The sequence below is a fragment of the Lactuca virosa genome, chromosome 5, assembly GCF_052849685.1.
Source record: "Lactuca virosa cultivar CGN04683 chromosome 5, Lactuca_virosa_CGN04683_v6, whole genome shotgun sequence".
In the NCBI taxonomy this organism is placed as follows: domain Eukaryota; kingdom Viridiplantae; phylum Streptophyta; class Magnoliopsida; order Asterales; family Asteraceae; genus Lactuca; species Lactuca virosa.
Window position 1 is genome coordinate 107,800,991 of NC_136430.1, and position 5,688 is coordinate 107,806,678.

A 5,688-nucleotide genomic window follows, 5' to 3' on the forward strand; every position below is an offset into this window, starting at 1 on the left:
CCTTTTCTTATATGCCCTCTTCACTTCTTCCATTCTCTTTCTTGCAACATTTTCTTCAGCCTTGCGCTTTATCCCTTGACCATGCTTCTTCTTATTCACTCCTTCCTTTTTATGCCCCATCGTTTCCGTTCCTTCTTGATTTAGTATATGTGATTCAATAGAAGAGTGATTCTTATCATTATTTCAAGTTTTAGTATCCTCTTTATTTTCTAAAGTTGCGTTATCCTCATCTTGGGCAGCCTCATCATTTTGCACAATTGTTTCAAGACAAGCCAAATGTGCATTCTCAAGGTTGATAAAATCTTTAATAGCTTTATTTTCCTCAAGAAGATTCTCCAAGTAATCAGGCAAAACGTGCACCTCTGGTCCAGAAAGGGTACTAATGGTTTGCAGAACAAAATCTTCAACAAATCGGGATTTTTCGTATGTACTCGTCGAGTCAGAAGGTACGACTCGGCGAGTCAGTGAGCTTCTAATACTTTTAAGGCTTTCTTGATAATCAGCTTCCTTGATCAGCCTCTCTATCTCCTCCAGATCTCCTTTGTCATCAGAATTTTCTTCCAAAGTTAATAAGAATTGACTTAGATTGATTTCATGCAAGCACGCAAGCTCTTTTTATAGAAATTCGTCCTCCAAATCTATTGAGGAAACTTTATCTTCTCTTAACTCTATGTGCTTTTGCTCTTGCTCAGCTTTAAAAATCACCGAATCATCCCCTACCCTTAATGTTAGCGTAGATTCACGCATATCTACCAAGGCACAAGCGGTATTTAAGAATGGTCGCCCAAGAATGATTGGTACTTTAAGGTCCTTTTCCATGTCTAATATTATGAAGTCATCAGGGAATACTAGTTTATCAACTTTGATAAGAATATCTTCACACACTCCCATTGGATGTATGATTGTTTTGTCGGCTAGATGAATCCTCATTTGAATAGGCTTTGGAACCGGGAGGTTTAACTTTTGGAAGAAAGAATATGGCATGATATTAATGTTTGCCCCCGAGTCAGTCAATGCTCGTGTAGTCATTATGTTTCCAAATTGACAAGGTACGGTGATGCTTCCCGGATCGCCCCTCTTTTCTGGCAGTTCATCCAGCACTATTTCAACTACTTCTTCCATATTTTTCTGAGTCATAAAGAGGTTTTTAAGCAAAATTGTGTATTTTGGTGTTTGAACTATTGTTTCAACAAACGGAATATTCACTTAGAGTGCTTTTATGTGCTCAATAAACCTCCTATATTCTTGAATCTGCTCATCAGGTATAGCTCGGCTCGGAAATGGCAAAAGGGCCCGATAAGGTTTTAAAAGAGAGCAGTTTGTGTCATCAGGTGTCGGACTCGTCGAGTCCTTGTTGGTGACTCGGCGAGTCGAGTCGGGTTTACTCAATTCCCAGATATTTGCCTCTTCTGTTTGCACCTTGTTGGGATTCTTCTGGCCAGGGGTCAGAGGAGTGAAAATTGTTTCAGAATCTGTAGTTATTGCCTTCACATGCGCCATTCTGGGGTTTTGTTTGGTATTGCTAGGAAGTTCACCGGGTGTTCTTTGGTTGATTTGTTGCGCAAGCTGGCCTAGCTGTTTTTCAATGTTATGAATAGATGCTTGCTGATTCCTAAGCATATTTTGCTGATCTTTCATCATAACTTGGTGCTCTCTAAGCATAATTCGTTGCTCCTTCAATTCAGTGTCGGTATCACTATGCCTTTTCTCGGACGCAGCTACAAATCTTGTGAACATATCCTCCAAATCAGATTTCTTCTCCAGCACCAGTTCCTCTTTTTGATAAAAACCCCTTTCCTTTTGCTTATATTTCTCTTCCTTCGCCTTTTTGTATTCATCGTAAGCTAGCCATTCTTTCTTGGGTTTCCGCCAATTGTCATCATACCTATCACCACTTGAATATCACACTTGCACCTTCCTGTTCCCGTTCTCGTCAAGATCGCAATCTTTGGTGAGGTCAGGCCCTTTACAATTCTCACAACCCACCCCAGTGGCATGGATGGATTGGTCCATCTTAGTCATTCTTTGATCCAAATTCTCCAACTTAGCCATCATCGCTGCCATGCCATCATTTACTGAATTCACTACCCATCGACTTAGTTCATTCCTTGGGTTATGATATTCTCTAGAGTGTTTAGAGATTTCTTCAATTAGCTCTTTTATCACCGGGGGTGCTTTCTTTGTGAGAGGTCCTTGCGAATCAAGGAGTTGCCTAGTTGTTACATTTACTCCATCATAGAAAATGGAGACCTCTTGTTAACTATTCAAATCGTGATGTGGGCAGTTCCTTAGTAATCCTTTGTATCTCTCCCATGCTTCATAAAGTGACTCTCCAGCTTGTTGTTCAAATTTGGCTATGGCTTTCTTCAACTTGGCTATCTTTGAGGGAGGGCAAAATTGGTCTATAAATTTCGTCTTCATTTTTGCCCAAGTAGTGACGGATCCGGGAGGGAGTGATTTCAGCCAATCTTTCGCGGCTCCTTTGAATGTGACCGGTAGCATACGAAGTAAAACGGTGTCGCGAGCCACATTGGGGACATTAAAGTAATCGGCTATATCGTTGACCTCGTCTAGGTGCTTGTATGCGTCTTCATGATCCTTCCCGTAGAATGCGATTTCTTTAAGTTGAGCAAGTATGTGGCCCTTAAGTTCAAAGGTGGCAGTTACGGGAATCGCGGGTTGCACACGTCCCGGGCCGGTATCATCACGTATCCTTTTCTTCCATTCTCTCATGGGAACTTCATCGATGTTGGTCATGGTGTTGTCAAAGTCTACTTCTAGGTCGCTTCCTTCTTCGTATTCTGAATTGTACTCGTACTCAAATTCAGGTTCTTTGTGGAATGTATCATCTCCAAGATTTCCAAGGTTGCTTCCTTCACTCTTTTGACTTCTAGACTCACCTGCTTTCTTGTTCTTTTTCTTCCCAAAGACTGATTTGAGGTCCTTGAGCGGTGATTTCTTTGGCGGGTTAGTGTCTTCAAGTACTTTATCCTTGTTTTTCCTAAGTGCGGACTCCGGGTCTTCAAATGGAGGAACCAAAGGTGTGTTGGATCCTCGGGTCATGTAATACCTGCAACCAAAGCAAGAAACACGCGTAAAAAGAACAAAAATAAAATAAAAACAAAACTGGTAATCAGCTATGGACTCGCCAAGTAGCTTCGAGTGCACTCGACGAGTTCAAGGCAAAAACAGAAAAAAAAAATTAACTAAAATTCTAAAAACAGCAAACTTTTAAAACTTATCCTAATAACTAAATGACTAAAGAAGTAACTTTGTGCAAGATAAATCTCACACAAAGGATCGATAATACTAGAAATTAGAATTAATTTTTGAACCGTTCCCCGGCAACGGCGCCAAAAACTTGATGTGTATAAAAATACACTAGTTTTATCCTACTTTTAATTATGAATTTGATACACAAAAGCCAGTGGACCTGTCAATTGGTGGTATAAATTAGCAAGCAGGGTATCGAACTCAGGGAACAGAAATTAATCTAACTACTAGAATTATCTAAAACAATTAGTAAAATAGAAGGGTTTTCTCTAGTTTTGCAAGACTAGAAACTTAACTGAAACTTAACTAACACTTAACTAACAGCTAAAAGCAAGTAAAAATCAACTAAATTCAATAATCAAAAGGGTTTCTGTTTAGGTTCGATTCATTTAATCCTATGGCTAATTTTATGGCAATGCAATGGATTAATTGTTATTGGTTACCGACTAAAGTGATTAGATTCACATCCGCTATTACCAATCCTTAGAAAACAAATTAATTTAAGCAGTGATCAAGTGACTAAACTAATGAATTTCCTAGTTTAATTATTCGGATTAAATAAGACTTGTAATTAGCTAATTAAATTAGTAATTCAATTAACCCCTTGTTGATGGCTTATCAAACAAGCTCACACATTAATTTACCCATTCTCTAGTTAATCCTAGTTTCACATTCACTATTCCTAGGCACATAACAATGTGTTAACATAAATCACATGAGATAAGCAATTAAGAGATGTTCATGCAGCTTAATTACTTAGCAATTAACAGAAAATAGTTATGGTTAATGCATAAGGGTCTTTAACAAGCTTAATTTAACAAAAATTCACCAATTAACAATCAATCTAAACATAAATTAATCCATAGGAGCAAACTTATCTACCCTAAACAGAAACTAACGAAATTAGTTCATAATTACAACATATAAAAACCTAAAAACGAATTCAATCAATCCAAACATGGTTCTATTCAAAGATAAAGTGGAAAAGTAAACTTATCTTGCCTTAATCTTCTTAGAGTTGAGGATTAGGGTTCTTCTCACGTTTCTCAGGTCTCCAACAGTCTCCTTAGTCTCCAAGTAATCTTCCAAAAGCCAGAGAGAGTTTTGGACTCGGGTTTATCCTCTATTTATAGATTTCAGAAAACAGAGGCTACTCGTCGAGTAGCCAGACGACTCGCCGAGTCCCCTCGATGAATCCGAGTACGGCAAGGACTTTGTGTTTTACTTCGCGAACATTCGTGCCTACTCGTCGAGTAGACGTCCCTACTCGCCGAGTACTTCAGGATTTTGGCTCTTTTTCATCTTTCTTCAATTCCAGAGCTTCCGAATGCATCTCTTGCGTCCTTTTGCTTCCGAGCATATCTTTTGGACTGAAAATACAATTTAAACACAATTAAGCACCTTTTGTCCATAAATTGAAAATAATTAGCCAATAAATAATAAAAATCTATACTAAATATATAGCTAAATATGCACATATCATTAGCCTACTAAATGTTCTATCTGAAAAGTATGACTTTGTACAAGAATACGGTGTATTGAATTTGTATACTATGACCTGACCCATACCTGGTACTCCTTATGATTACTTGGTGTATACGGAATGTATATATAGCTAAGATCGAATAGATAGTAGACTGGGTGAATCTGCTCTAAGCCTACAACCAACTATCTGCCGGACCCGATTAATATATATCCCTGATGTATCTACCGAGGAATCATAAAGTTAGCATTATAGGCCCCCTTCTAACTGAATGTACTAAGACTCGACTGTTCTGTTTGTCTTTTGTAATGATGTAAGTTTTCCTAAGTTTAAGACTATCTTTTCTAGAAAATAGTTTGCATTACCTTTTATGTGAGGAGATCACAATATGAATGTAATGGGGAAAGAAAGTATTCAGTAATATTGTATAAAGTAACTACTGAAGCACTAACTACCTTAAAACCAGTTTGTTAATTAAGGTTTCAAAATGTGATGAGGTTATAACCATACTTGATTGACTAGTAAAACACGACGTTCAAGACGTTGAAATGGTATGACATTCGTCACACGTAGACCTGCAGGTCCCATTGTAGCTAGCAGCAAGGTGTAGGATGGTCAATCCCGTATAGATCTATACACAAATTCACGCTCTCCCTCCATGAGACTCTAGTTACAAAACGTGACACAACAGTATATTGCCATGTCATGAAGTAGTGGCTCACATTAATGTTATAGTAATCTTGTATTTGTATAGTATGTTCTGTCTGTTCTAGTGTATAGTACATTCTCTCTGTTCTAGTGTATAGTATGAACTGAACCCCTAAACTATACCTATTATAGTTTACTAGTATGTTTACTTGAACTGTATCTGATTTGTAGAAAAGACTCATTTACCTACTGAGTTATGTTTGTACTTTTAAAAACAAAGTTTT

The 5,688-nt window shown here is 37.9% G+C and overlaps 1 non-coding gene across 1 annotated transcript; it reads left to right on the forward strand.

Annotated features, from left to right (window-relative positions):
* The first annotated feature begins 2,266 nt into the window (after positions 1–2,266).
* LOC145117936 (small nucleolar RNA R71) lies at positions 2,267–2,373 on the forward strand. Its single transcript, XR_013712928.1, has one exon. It is a non-coding gene; the product is annotated as a small nucleolar RNA R71 (small nucleolar RNA).
* Positions 2,374–5,688: the final 3,315 nt, after the last annotated feature.